Below are 14,893 nucleotides of genomic sequence, written 5' to 3'. Positions count from 1 at the left end.
GGCTGGAGATGGACCCCAGATCCACAGGCCTGTAGGCCCCAGCTGGCCAAGAGCAGTTGGTAGGGTTCTAACGGCTCGTGCCCAGCACTAGAGGTCAGGGTAGCCAGGGACCTAGAACAGGGCAATGGCAGGCAAGGCTGGGACACAAACTTGGGGGGCTATTGGAGGTACTTGGCATCGGCCTAATTCCAAGCCTTAACCTATACAAATGCCCGTATTTCCCCTGAAGGTAGAACTCGAGAAATCTGGACGGCTTTACCATGGCTGGATCGGGAAGGCTGGCCCAAGCATCCCCCCAAAGGGACACCTAGGAGTCTTGATTGTTGCAGAAGCCCAGGATCTGCCCCAAATTGTAGGTACCTGTGGAGGCTGACTGTCACTCATTTCAGTGGTTCCCTCAGAGTGATTTTTGGAAAGTGGGCTTCCTCCACCATTGAGGCAATGCAGGTGGTTAGAGATGGACCCTAGTTTCACAGCCCCAGACAGCCGCAGTGGGCCAAGAGCAGTCGGTAGGGTTCTAGCCGCTCGTGCCCAGCACTGGAGGTCAGGGTAGCCAGGGACCTGGAACAGGGCAGCGGCAGGCAAGACCAGGTCATGGAGCAGGCTGTTCACAGTAACTGGAGTCTGCCTGATTCGAAGTCCAGCTGTCAGTGCCGGCGTGCGAGGCTCCTGTTGCGAGAGCGCGTAGCTGAGGCACGACAGTGCTGGTGTGGACAGACGAGATGACCGTCTTCAGGGGCGACTGCATATCTCCTGCCACTGCAGGTAAGAGAGTCGCCTTGACCAGGCAGGAGCTAATTGCCGCCTGGTCTTCAGAGAGCTCTCGCAGATGGGAGAAGCAGAGCCTTGCACAGGGCGAGCGCTCTCTCCTCATCCTCAGAAACTCTTACGTGCAGTCGGATGGCCCCTTGCGCGGTTGGTCTTCATAGGTTTTTTATTAACCAGTCCCCAGCAGGGCCCCCCATGAGCTGAGCTTCGGAGTTCTTAGGGGTGAGAACGGAGGAGATGACATCCTGACACAGCTTACTTCATTCTTGTATCAAAACAACTTGAACCAACAGTATTTTTTTTTTTTTTTGGTCTTTGCCATAAACAAGTGGATTTGAAATCCTATTAAACCAATACATGATATGCACCCTGTGGTTTCATATCTTTCCCACATTAATTAATACTAAGGGCCTAATGCCCAGTACAAATCTTAGTTCACAAAAACATCATTCCACCTTGTGATTCTACGTGACTTAACAATCTTATTCACAAACACTCATCTTTTGGGACTATTTTTTGCTCAACGCACATTCTTTTAGACCATAGTTTAATGACCAGTTTAAGTAACCATATCCCCAGTATTACAACAAAGAAGTCTTTAACATGGTAGCCTATCCAATTGCCAAATGACCCAAACTTAACCTTCTTAAGCCATTCTGTTCTTGCAGAGATTGAGGTGGAGGTTTCCACTTCTTCGGCTTCCCTAAGTCTTTGGTCTCTCCATTGGTTGAAGGTTTCTCACGGAATGGTGGATAGTGAAGGGTGTGGTAAGGGTTGGGCTGGAGTATGCTGGTGATGATGTTGCTGGTGAGTCCTCAGTGGCCAGAAGGTGACCAGGATGGAGGAAGTAGAGGATGCCACAGACAGTGGAGTTATACCTGGATCAGAAGGTGACATTCCACCTTCGAATGGTGGCACAGCTGCTACTGCTGAAGCTGTCACAGGTACTCTTAGCTGCAGTGAGTACGGTATCCAGTAGTGAGCAGTAGGCAAACCGGAATAGCCAGCAGGCAGCAGGCCGGACTGACCAGCTTACTAGTCTTGGCGGGGTTAAATATGCATCGCAGATTCAGGCCTGCAAAATAGAGAGAGTGTCCCGTAAATATTCCTTTCTTGTTGCTCTTTCTGTTCTAAGATATCTATAATTATTATGGACATTATTGCCAATATTTCCCCAAACATAGTAGCCCTGAGTCAAGCTAGACTAAATATTAGGCATCTAGTGTGGATACAATAAAAGTTGGAGTTATTCAGGCCTGAAATTTTTATAAAGGCACCTTGTTTTCTTTAACTTGATGTGATATGCTTTTTCCTTCAGTTACCCAGTAAGTTTTATTAGTAACAGGTGCTATGATTCCCCCAAACTGTATATATCATTTTTTAAATTAATACTTTCCCTTTTAATTTCTTTTCTGGACTGTTGTTAGTGCTAAATAGTGCTTAGTTCTGTGAGTGCCTGAAATATGAATGCGATCGTTTTTCCAGCCTTTCCATGTCTATGGCTTAGATATTTTGGTTTAGTCCAAGCTTTCATATCTGGATTGTTAGTAAGCAGCCTAAAGAGAAATCAGGGAATCCATCCCATTTACAATAGCACCAAAAACCATACGTTACCTTGGAATTAACTTAACCAGAGACGTAAAAGACCTTTATTCTAGAAACTATAAATCACTCTTAAAAGACATTGAGGAAGACATAAAAAGATGGAAAGATATTCCATGCTCATGGATCGGAAGAATTAACATAGTTAAAATGTCCATGCTACCCAGAGCAATCTACACTTTCAATGCTATCCCGATCAAAATACCGAGAACGTTTTTCAAAGAACTGGAACAAATAGTCCTTAAATTTGTATGGAACCAGAAAAGACCCCGAATCTCCAAGGAACTGTTGAAAAGGAAAAACAAAGCTGGGGGCATCACAATGCCGGATTTCGAGCTGTACTACAAAGCTGTGATCACAAAGACAGCATGGTACTGGCACAAAAACAGACACATAGACCAATGGAACAGAATAGAGAGCCCAGAAATGGACCCTCGGCTCTTTGGGCAACTAATATTTGATAAAGCAGGAAAAAACATCCGGTGGGAAAAAGACAGTCTCTTCAATAAATGGTGCTGGGAAAATTGGACAGCTACATGCAAAAGAATGAAACTTGACCACTCTCTCACACCATACACAAAAATAAACTCCAAATGGATGAAAGACCTCGATGTGAGACAGGAATCCATCAAAATTCTAGAGGAGAACATAGGCAGCAACCTCTACGACATCGGCCAAAGCAACCTTTTTCATGACACATCCCCAAAGGCAAGAGAAACAAAAGATAAAATGAATTTATGGGACTTCATCAAGATTAAAAGTTTCTGCACAGCCAAGGAAACAGTCAGAAAAACTAAGAGGCAGCCCACGGAATGGGAGAATATATTTGCAAATGACACTACAGATAAAGGACTGGTATCCAAGATCTACAAAGAACTTCTCAAACTCAATACACGAGAAACAAATAAACAAATCAAAAAATGGGCAGAAGATATGAACAGACACTTTTCCAATGAAGACATACAAATGGCTAACAGACACATGAAAAAATGTTCAAAATCATTAGCCATCAAGGAAATTCAAATCAAAACCACACTGAGATACCACCTTACGCCAGTTAGAATGGCAAAAATAGACAAGGCAAGAAACAACAATTGTTGGAGAGGATGTGGAGAAAGGGGATCCCTCCTACATTGTTGGTGGGAATGCAAGTTGGTACAGCCACTCTGGAAAACAGTGTGGAGGTCCCTTAAAAAGTTAAAAATTGAGCTACCCTATGATCCAGCCATTGCACTACTGGGTGTTTACCCCAAAGATACAGATGTAGTGAAGAGAAGGGCCATATGCACCCCAATGTTCATAGCAGCAATGTCCACAATAGCTAAATCGTGGAAGGAGCCGAGATGCCCTGCAACAGATGACTGGATTAAGAAGTTGTGGTCCATATATACAATGGAATATTACTCAGCAATCAGAAAGAATGAGTTCTCAACATTTGCTACAACATGGACGGCACTGGAGGAGATAATGCTAAGTGAAATAAGTCAAGCAGAGAAAGACAACTATCATATGATTTCTCTCATCTATGGAACATAAGAACTAGAATGATCAGTAGGGGAAGAAAGGGATAAAGAAAGGGGGGGGTAATCAGAAGGGGGAATGAAACATGAGAGACTATGGACTATGAGAAACAAACTGAGGGCTACAGAGGGGAGGGGGGTGGGGGAATGGGATAGACCGGTGATGGGTAGTAAGGAGGGCACATATTGCATGGTGCACTGGGTGTTATACACAACTAATGAATCATCGAGCCTTACATCGAAAACCGGGGATGTACTGTATGGTGACTAACATAATATAATAAAAAATCATTATTAATTAAAAAAAAAAAAAGTAAGCAGCCTAAGCTTTTGCTTGAGCGAGCCATTACACCTTTCAGGGACTCCAGAGGCAGTGGGGTTGTAGGGTAAATAGAGATTCGACATTATGCCTTCTTAACACATTTTTTATGTTAGCTTTTGTATGAACTGGGTACCCTAATCTAATTTTATGGTGGTTAGGATACCATAGCCAGCGATCTAGCTGTCTAATGCTCTGACGGTTGACTTTTGATCATTGTTCCTACAAGTATTGGGTAATCGTGTTCCTGACCATGTGCCTACAGTTGTGCGTGCGTACAGTTAATTATCTGATAGAGGTAAGTGTTTTATCTACTCAGCTTGTATAATTTGGAAGTCTTTTAGCTTTGACTTTATTAGAGTATTCATTTGTGACCTACAAGCTTCAAACATTTGGCAATGCTTACATTTCTTAATCCCAAATTGGAGATGTTTGGTAGGTATAAACATACATGTTTGTTTTCTCTAGCCATGTTCTGCAGCCATGTGTGTGGCATGACCTGCTTGGTGATGTTCTGCAGCCATGTGTGTGGCATGACCTGCTTGGTGATGTTCTGCAGCCATGTGTGTGGCATGACCTGCTTGGTGATGTTCTGCAGCCATGTGTGTGGCATGACCTGCTTGGTGATGTTCTGCAGCCATGTGTGTGGCATGACCTGCTTGGTGATGTTCTGCAGCCATGTGTGTGGCATGACCTGCTTGGTGATGTGCCCGTGCAATCAATGACCCATGCCTGTGGGGTCACGTGATATGTTGCACTGACCTTCTTGTATACGTGTGCTTACAGTTTGCGTTTGTTTCCTCCTTAGCGATGAATCATTCTCACTTTAAAGTTAAATTTTAGGAGTCTTTGCCTCTTCAGTTTCCCTAGTGAGTCTGTCTACCTGGTTACTAAATTCGGTTACTTCAGCAGTGTCCTTTTGATGTGCAGAGACGTGTGTGATGAATATGGAGATGTCAGCCTGTGCCGTCTATTCTGCCACATGTCCTTCCCCCATATGTTCTTATTTCTCATTTTCCAGTCATTTCCTCAACATGTTCCTGACCAAAGAACTGTTCCATTAGCTACTGCCCATTAGTCTGAGAAAAGATATACCTCATTCTGATTTTCACTGACAGATTATTCAATCACTTATTTTAGGACTGTTTAGCATATTGTGCTGATTTTTCTGAGCTTGATTCTGTCAGGGTTAGACTGTCATTAGTCCTCAAGGCCACGGGCTGCCAGCATAATTCAGATGGTGCCAGGAGGTGATCCGTCTATAGACTGTATTGTTGAGCCATAGGCCAGGGTGCTCCTGATTGCCCGACTGCTTGAGCTTGGATGGGCTCACCCCTTGAAAACTTTGGCGCCACTGCTGGCTTTGCTGAGATCACTCAATTCATGCGGAGGGTTGATCCTCCGTGCGTTTGTTCCATCTGAAAATATACCATTTCCATGTTAAGAATTTAGGGTCAGGAATAGTTTCCCCTGTCAGGAGCTGTTTTACCCATTCCAGGATGGGGTGTTGAAGTATAATTGGGTTTTTTTCTATTCGTGGCTCTGTGTTTTATAGGGCCTCATAGATTGCCCAGCGAGCCTTTCAACTGGCTGATGTGCAGGCCGTGTTCTTTATGACTGGGTCTGATATTTTTCTTTTTTTTTTTTTTTAAGATTTTATTTATTTATTTGACAGAGATAGAGACAGCCAGCGAGAGAGGGAACACAAGCAGGGGGAGTGGGAGAGGAAGCAGCAGGCTCATAGCAGAGGAGCCTGATGTGGGGCTTGATCCCAGAACGCCGGGATCACGCCCTGAGCCAAAGGCAGACGCTTTAACCGCTGTGCCACCCAGGCGCCCCAAGGGTCTGATATTTTTCTGCCTTCGGAGGACCAATCATGCCTATAAATTTTACTGTACCCTGGGGTCCTTGGACATTACTCAGATCAATAGCCATCCTCAGGTGGATGAATTCAGTTAACTATTTTTGACCCTTTCTGTTCTTTCAAGTTATCATATATAAGGATGTCGTTAATATGGGAAATGCTGGTTTATGTGTGTTGTTTTTTCATCAAAGGCCTGTGTTAGATGGTTCTGGGCTATTACTGAGCTGTTAGGTATCTTTGTGGTACCTAGTAAACTAGTATTGTCTGCCTTCCCCTGTGAATGCAGTCGTGGGTTGGCTTTCCTCATCAATTAGAATAGTAAAGAACATGTCAGATAAATCTGTCACCAGGTAATCAGTTCCAGATCCGGTGGTGATACCATTTATGATAGCACCTAGATCTGAGTGCTCCCTCACTTGGGGAGAGCATTTGTTTAAATGCATATAGTCTATTGTAAATCTGTATGACCTGTCTGGCTTTTTAACAGGCCAAATTGGGTTAATATAAAATTGTCGCCAGTTTAAAGGTGTTGCCATAGAAGATTTTTGAGTGTGGGATCCCTTTGCCCTTTTCGCTCCCGGCTGTGTAGGTGGTTGGGAACTGGCCTGAGTTCCACAGGCCTGGAGGGCCATAGCTACCCTTAGTGGGCTGATGGTCTGCATACTAAGCAAGCACCAGCCATGCAGGTCAGAGTGCCCAGGAACCTGGAACTGCGTAATGTTGGGAGAGTTCAGATCTCAAGAGTGGGCTCTTGGGGATCCATGACATCAGCCTAATTCTAAGCCCTAACCTACACAAATGTGCATATTCCCCCTAAAGGCATCACTGAAAGAAAGGAGACTGACTTTCCAGAACAAAGCCAGGAATCCAGACCCTAAGTGTCTCTTATCGGAGGATGCTCCGTCAGTCAGCCAGTCCACACCTCGCCAAGCAGTTCAGTTTCCTCCAGTTCCACCTTCAGCAGGAATATGTGCGTTCATGGAGATTAGAGCTTATATTTAGGCAGATGCCTGCTACCCCCTACAGCCCATTCCTGGGACCCAGCCTCTCCCAACACTTGCCATTTAACAGGTCCCTGGCTACCCTGACCTGTGTGGCCTGTGCAGTGCCAGCCTTGGGCAGACTTGGGCCTTCAGGGATGTGTAGTACTGGTTGTCCCAAACTATCTACATGCCTTCAGAGCAGAGGGAGCCCTCCCCCTGCAAATTTTTCTGAGACAGCAACATTAAAGTGGCAGTAGTCTCCATTTGGTCTGGCTGCCTGATGGGGTCCCAGGGTTTACCAGTGTAGGGGCCCAGAGGAGGCTACCCAAAAAGTTTCCACGGTGGCATATTATTTTGAGTTAAAGTTACTTAAAAAATGGTCAGTGACCTTCCTTTGTCTCCTGAAAGCAGTGAATAAATCTGTGTGAAAGATACCCTCCCTGTGCCAGGAGGAAGAGAGACATCCGTATCCTCAAAAACAGGTAATTTAGGTCTAAAAAAGCCCATAAACAAACTGTTTACTAATCGAAGCTCTTGAACGTAAGTTTTGCTTGTCCTGTCCATTCCTCACAGATGAATATTTATTTGTCTAAAACATTTAAAAACTACATGCCTTAGTCATTTATTTGAGTCTCAATTTTTAACACTGGGCCTCTATGCACACATAATTTGACTTTTTCTCCTGTGAATCTTCTCATGTCAATTTAACTCTTTGGCCAGCTAGAAGAATCTTAAAACGTTAAAAAAAAATTTTTTTTTCCTCCGCAACAGTTGGCATAGGGGCAGGATAATTTCCCAGGCCGGACACTGTTTGCTTGGGCTGCAGTAGCTGAGAGATCCCAGCACATCCGATAAACAGCTGGCAGAAGGTAAGACTCTTTGCCACGTTAGCCTCCTGGCGCTCTGCCTATAGCATCCAATGGAGCAAGAACGGGGAGAGTGCTTTTTCTCTAAATTTAGATTAGCAGAAGAAAGTATTTGTGTAACTGGTTCCTTGGGCTTAGCAACTTCCGTAAATTTGATGGACTACTCTTGATTTGAACAATTCATCTCCTCCTAGAGATGGAATAGCTGTTTTTTGTTTCATAAAAAGGAATTACCATAGGGAAAGAATGCAGGTAGAGGCCCTTATACGTCTCCTGCTTGAGCCAGCCTTACAGACTGGTGAGCTAGTAGTTGTCATCACATTAGCATCTGTTTAGACAAACTTGGCTGGGGGCCCTCTATGAAAAAAAAAATCCATGAAGCTTTTCCTTTTGTCTTGTGTTTACACTCTTGAGAGCTTGGCTTTGTGACTAGTGAGGATACCGTCCAGAGGACGGACTTATCTCAGTGCACCTTGGTGGCCAAATAGGCTGAGGTTTGAAGATACGCGGTTACAAGAAGCATTCTTTTTCCGGCCATTCCAGCTCTCAGGGGAGTTTCCCCACAAAGCACATTTTTCATCTCAACCTCTGTTGCTTATTACGTTAGTGCTGGAATGTACCATTCCAGTAGCGCCTGCTCAGTGTCACAAACCAGCATGTCTGTGACTGGGGAGGGCTCATATTTTCACAGGACACCAGAGACATTATCTTGACTACATCATTCTTACTGCCTGTGCATTAAAAGACTTTGCTTTCTTATACTATTTTGGGGAGTAAAATTTTGAATAATGGGGGCCAAGGGTCTAAGACTGGAAAGCTGCCTCAGAGTCTTTCCATTAAAAAAGTGTTTATGGGTTTGAGTCACTATTAAGATTAATAAGCTCCTACTCATCAATGGCCAGATGATGGATGCTTTAAGAAAAAAAAAATCTTAATAGAATGGCTGGCACTAAAGACTCCTTTAATAAGTCTCATTTCTGTTTTTTCATCTTAACATCTACATTCAATATAAATTCCCCTTTTCAAAATCTGGCCTCCAACTGCCTTTTCCTACGAGATTTACAGAGAGCACTCTGGTTTAATCTTTAGGCCAAAGTATACAGATTACTCAGGGAAATGCTAAAAGCCAGAAAGTCAATTTAAGAGAAGCTGGTCCTTATAATTCCTCTTACTTTTCAGGGCTCTGTAATCAGGCTCTGCCAGCTTCAGGCATTCCTATGCAATGTCCTTTGCAGATACATCCTAGACCCCCCACTGAAAAGAAATTCATATCGCCTGGACAGATCTTTTACCTCCACTTTGAGACGATCCTACCAAATTTAGAGAAAAATTAGATTCATGGCCATTCACAAATTTCTCCTAGGCCCTCCTATAAATGATCAGCTAAAGGCCAATATTTGGGGCCTGATAGAAGCCAAGGCTGAATTGTGTACTCAAAATGCTTTAAATAGACTTTATATCAAGGAGATTTATAAGATTTATGCTTTGTAAAGATGTTAGAAAGGTGGGTTAGTCCCTTGATAGGTTGTAATCCAGTTCTTTGCCTTGGAAATCCCTACAAAGCTGGAAATGCATGCAGATCTAGAAAAAAGGTCAAAACTCACCTATCTTCACGAATCCTCAAATGTGACCCATTCCTCTCAAAATGGTTACAGATATTATAAAAGATCAGGGTATTGAAACAAGTGTTAAATTATTCCTTTAAGTACAGGTCAATTTCACCTCAAAACACTTAGATTTCTTCTCTCTCCCTTGAAGTTAGAAATTCATTAAGTGTGAACACAGCCCACAACCACCTGAAAGTGAGAAAAGAAAGGAAAAGACGCCTTGTTAAAAATACAAAGTTCAATTAGTGCTTTTGTCCAAACTCTAGACCACAGTTTCCTTAAGATTATTTCCAGGGACAACTACAAATCTTAAGAGTCCTCTCCAAAAATAGCAAAAGACTTGAATCATCTGAGTAAACTTAATTTATTCCAACTACCACTCGTAAACTAGTGAGTTTTGTATTGTTTTAAAACTGAAGCTATGAGATGTTTGTCTAGATGTATATGTATGTATGTCATTTGTAGATATATTTTTTATTGTCCAAATTAATGTGTAAAAGAGCTCTATTTAATTGGCTTAATGAAAATTAAGCATTTATATAACTTTAGTATTCATAACTCTCAAAAATAAAATACGAACTTAATCCAAAGAAATTTCAGGTTCATAGGATCTTGGAAAATATTTGGTATTAAAAGTAATTTAAGGTTTTTGAGTTAAAGTAAACCTGTCTTATAGTTATCAGATTTAGAATGAAAACTTCTCTGTGCAGTTACTAAAATTTCAGTTCATATTATAAAAATCTTTCAACAAAATAGCTTAGGAGAATGGTTGATTTTTGTCTGATATCTCATGAAGCTTTTGTGGATGATCTAACTACAATTGTTAAGAACAAGTAAATTGAGGGGCGCCTGGGTGGCACAGCGGTTAGGCGTCTGCCTTCGGCTCAGGGCATGATCCCGGCATTCTGGGATCGAGCCCCACATCAGGCTCCTCTGCTATGAGCCTGCTTCTTCCTCTCCCACTCCCCCTGCTTGTGTTCCCTCTCTCGCTGGCTGTCTCTCCCTCTGTCGAATAAATAAATAAAATCTTAAAAAAAAAAAAAAAGAACAAGTAAATTGAATTCAGTTTAAATAAGTTAAAAAGCTTTTAGGTAAACTTTTTCAGTAGTTCCCCTATGTTTTTGGTAACGTGAAACTGTAAGTTTTTGTTAAGTGATAAGTTAAATTAATTTCATTGAATATCTAGATCATTTCCAAAAAAGATAAAACATTAATTACCGAATAGATGAATTTGGGTGTGTTACAAAATATTTTTTCTGCTTTATTGAAAGATTGTATTATGAAGAAGCACATGTTTCTAGAAATATATTCATAAATTTGTCAATCTAAAGAACACTGGCCTAAAGGATTCACAGTTGCTTACTATCTGGATTTCACCAGGAAATTTCTAAGGGTTAAAAAATCTATTAATATATGTGGTTAAACCTGAAAAATAATAGAAGAAACATCTCCATATGTAAGAAAAGTAAAATGTGTGCTTTTGGTAGAGGAAGGTATGAGGGATGGGAATGTATTTTTGGTTGGAGAAAAGAAAACTAATCTTGTCCTAACATGAGGCTGGTTATTTAAAAAGGAAAAAACTTAGGACAAAATCTGAACATAAAACAGGAAAGTTATAAAAAATTTGTGAAAAGGCAGTCTTAAAGGAATTTTAACGTGTGGTCAAGCTAGTTAAGATTAAAATGAACTCATTTAAATATCCAAAGTAAACTGGTACAGGCTCTGGCTTACGAATGGTGATGTAAGATGACCCTGAACTCTCCTCCGCAGACACACCAAACATACACCTATTTCTAGAGCAATTCCTCCTGAAGAAGAACCGAGGGCTGACTGAAGAGCTTCTGAACAATCAGACTGAGAGAGTGGCCAATACCAGACGAAAGGAACTCCTCCCAGCTTGATGCTACAAATTGCAGCAAGGAGGAATATTACCAAGGGACTAGGAGCAGATCTGTTTGCCCTGGGGCACAGGGGGAAAAAAAACCACCCTGCGGTTTAAAAAATCAACCACAATACAAAGGAACTAGCCCTGGAACCCTGCCAGATGGGTCTGACAGGCTGTCGAGCACCGTGATTTATATTCTGGCATCTATCCTGATAATGCAGATGGAAGCAGGGTCCAGGGCCGTAGCTGGCCTGCTGCCTCGGTGAGCCCTGGATCCCCTGGAGTACTGACAAAAAGCGGTGATTTAAAAGAACAACTAGAATATAAAAGATCTAGCCCTAGAACTCTGCCAATGGAAAGAGAGCCGCCGGAAGTCCGGAGCAGAGGGGCTGGCAAGTACCACGTCTTATGTTCCTCCTCCACCTTGATAACACAGATGAGAGCAGGATTCTGGGATCCATACCTGGCCTGCCACATCAGCCCAAGGTACCCTGGGACAGAGGGAAAAAAAACTCCATTTAGAGAGCATCTAGAATATAAAGGAACTAGTCCTGGAACCCTACCAAATGGTGGGAGAGCTGCTGGAACTCTCACTAGATCAGAGGGGCTGCCAAGCACTAGTATATGTTCCCCTTCCACCTTGGACAACAAGGATGGGAGCAGGGTCCAGGTGCCCTGGCTGGCCTACCACCTCATTGAGCCTGGAGCCGTAGCCCACACTAGCCCCAGTCCTCTCACTCAAGTGGTCCCAGTGCAGCACATACCAACACACCCTTGGTAGCGTTTACTACAGCTCCACCCATTGCACCAAGGTGACACAGATGCAAAGCAGGCCAGAACACTCCAGGACCATACCACTTTGGCTCCAGGTGGCTTATAGGGCACCCCTGGGACACAGCACCCTGGGACCTCCCAGCTTATGCCTGCTTCTGCTCCAGCTGCCCCGTCAGAGCACCCTCTGCACAGAGAACCCCAGCACCCCATGCCCACTTCAGTTCTGGCCATCCCACCAGGGCAGGCCCAGAATGGTGTTCCCCAGGACCTGCACCCCAGCCATAGTTCCAGCCAACCAGCCAAAGTCAGCAGGCGCACAGAGTCTACATAGACGTTGACCATACACAAGACCACTTTCCCAAGTTTAAGAGAAGTAGCTGTTCCATCTAATTCATAGAAGCAAACACAGAAAGCCAAGCAAAACGAAGAGACAGGGGAATGTACTCCAAATGAAAGAACAAGACAAATCCTCAGAAATAAAACTAAATGAAATGGGGATAAGCAACATGCCTGTAAGGCATTTAAAGTGATGATCATAAAGATGCCCACTGGCCTGAAGAAAAGAATGGAAGAGCTGAGTAAGAGCTTCAACAACAACAAAACAACAAAAAAGGAAAATATAAAGGAACTACTCAGAGTTGAAGAATACGGTAACTGAAATAAATATTCTAGAGGGAATCAACAGTACTTTAGCAGAGGCAGAAGAATGGGATCAGTGATCTGGAAGACAGGGTAATGAAAACTCCTAAGCTGAACAGTGAAAAGAAAAAAATTTTTAACATGAGTATAGGTAAGGGATCTCTTGGACAACATCAAGTAAACAAATATTTGCATTTTAAGGGTCTCAGAAGGAGAGAGAAAGAGGCAGAAATTTGAAGAAATAATAGCTGAAAACTTGCCCAAGTTGGGGAAGGAAACACATCCAGGCTCAGGAAGAATAGATTTCCAAACAAGATGAACCCAAGGGGGCCCACAGCAAGACACATAATAATTAAAATGTCAAAGGTTAAGCCATCTTGCAACCCCATGTGTGCACCTAATCTCAGCTGGTCCACCCGAGACCCCCTGAGCATCAATCCAAGTCCCCCGTGGGGTCCCATTTCCACTACAACAAGATAGAAGAAACTGTCATGAACCAGGGGACCTTGCCAAACTGCAGGCACATGTGTGCATTGGTGGGAAAAGAACTGCTCACTGAAAGAAGGTGGTTCATGAAACGGCTACAGCAGATGATAAAAAATTTCAGTCCTCCTTTAAGAAGTTAGGGGCAAACAATATCTGTGGTATTGAAAAAGCGAATGTGTTCACAAACCAAGGACAGCGATCCACTTTAACAACCCTAAACTTCAGGCATCCCTGGCAGTGTGAACACTTTAATAATAACCATCACGGGCCATGCTAAGACAAAACAGCTGACGGAAATGCTACCCAGTATCTTAAACCAACTTAGTGGAGACAGTTTGACTCCTTTAAGAAGACTGACTGAAGCTCTGCCCAAACAATCTATGGATGCAAAAGCACCACTTGCTACCAGAAAGGAGGAGGATGAAGTCCCAGATCTTACAGAGAATTTCGATGAAGCTTCCAAGAATAAAGCAAACTGAATTAACTTCTGAAGAAGAGAAAACTTGAAGTTACTGGGAGCTGCTATTTTATATTATGACTGCTTTTTAAAATTTTATTCATGGATCTGATACAATCTAGAGCTCTAATATTTTTAAGTCCAAGCCCCTTGGACACTGCAGCTCTTTCCAGTTTTTGCTTATACACAAGACCTTCTTTGCAGCTAATTAAGCTGAAGAAGTCTGGGAATAAAGTTTGAAACAAAGTTAATAAAGTTCTTTGCCTAATTAAAAAAAAAAAGTCAGTCAAAGGTTAAAGATAGAGAATTTTACAAGCAGTGAGAAGCAAAAAGTTATGTATAAGGGAAACCGCATAAGGCTATCAGCTGATTCTTTTTTTTTTTTTTTAAGATTTTATTTATTTATTTGACAGAGACAGCCAGTGAGAGAGGGAACACAAGCAGGGGGAGTGGGAGAGGAAGAAGCAGGCTCCCAGCGGAGGAGCCTGATGCGGGGCTCGATCCCAGAACAGGGGGATCATGCCCTGAGCCAAATGCAGACGCTAAATGACTGCACCACCCAGGCGCCCCAGTCAGCTGATTCTTTTCAGGAGAAATTTTGCAGGCCAGAATAGAATGGCATGATATATTCAAAGACCTGAAAGAAAAAAATCTACAACCAAGAATACTTAGCAGTGTTACCATTCAGAATTGGATAAATGGTTTCCCAGGCAAGCAAAAAATAAAGGAGTTCTTGAGATAGAATAGAAAAGGCTGTGATTAGAAGAAAATTATGATGTAAAAAGATGTAAAATATGATACCATATACATAAAACACAGAAGGGAAGTAAAAACGTTCTTTTAGAATGTGTTCTCACTTAAGTGACCATCAGTAGAGACTACTATAAACGTAGGATGTTATTTATAAACCTCGCAGTAACCACAATCCCCAAACCTATAACTGATATACAAAAAATAATGAGAAAGCCAAACATAACACTGAGAAAACTAATCAATCACAAGGAAAGAGCAATAAAAGAAAGGAATGAAGATCTACAAAAAACAACCAGAAAACAATACAATGGCAATAAGTACATACTATCAATAATGGCTTAAAATGTAACTGGTCTAAATACTCAAAAGA

The 14,893-nt window shown here is 42.5% G+C and overlaps 1 pseudogene; it reads left to right on the top strand.

Moving 5' to 3' along the window:
- Positions 1-1,622: 1,622 nt before the first annotated feature.
- Positions 1,623-13,792, top strand: LOC103669371 (annotated as a pseudogene).
- The last annotated feature ends 1,101 nt before the right edge of the window (positions 13,793-14,893 follow it).

This window comes from Ursus maritimus, unplaced genomic scaffold, assembly GCF_017311325.1.
Source record: "Ursus maritimus isolate PB19 unplaced genomic scaffold, ASM1731132v1 scaffold_2, whole genome shotgun sequence".
NCBI lineage: Eukaryota > Metazoa > Chordata > Mammalia > Carnivora > Ursidae > Ursus > Ursus maritimus.
The sequence above is the reverse complement of the archived record's forward strand: the minus strand, read 5'-3'. Positions and strand labels throughout refer to the sequence as shown.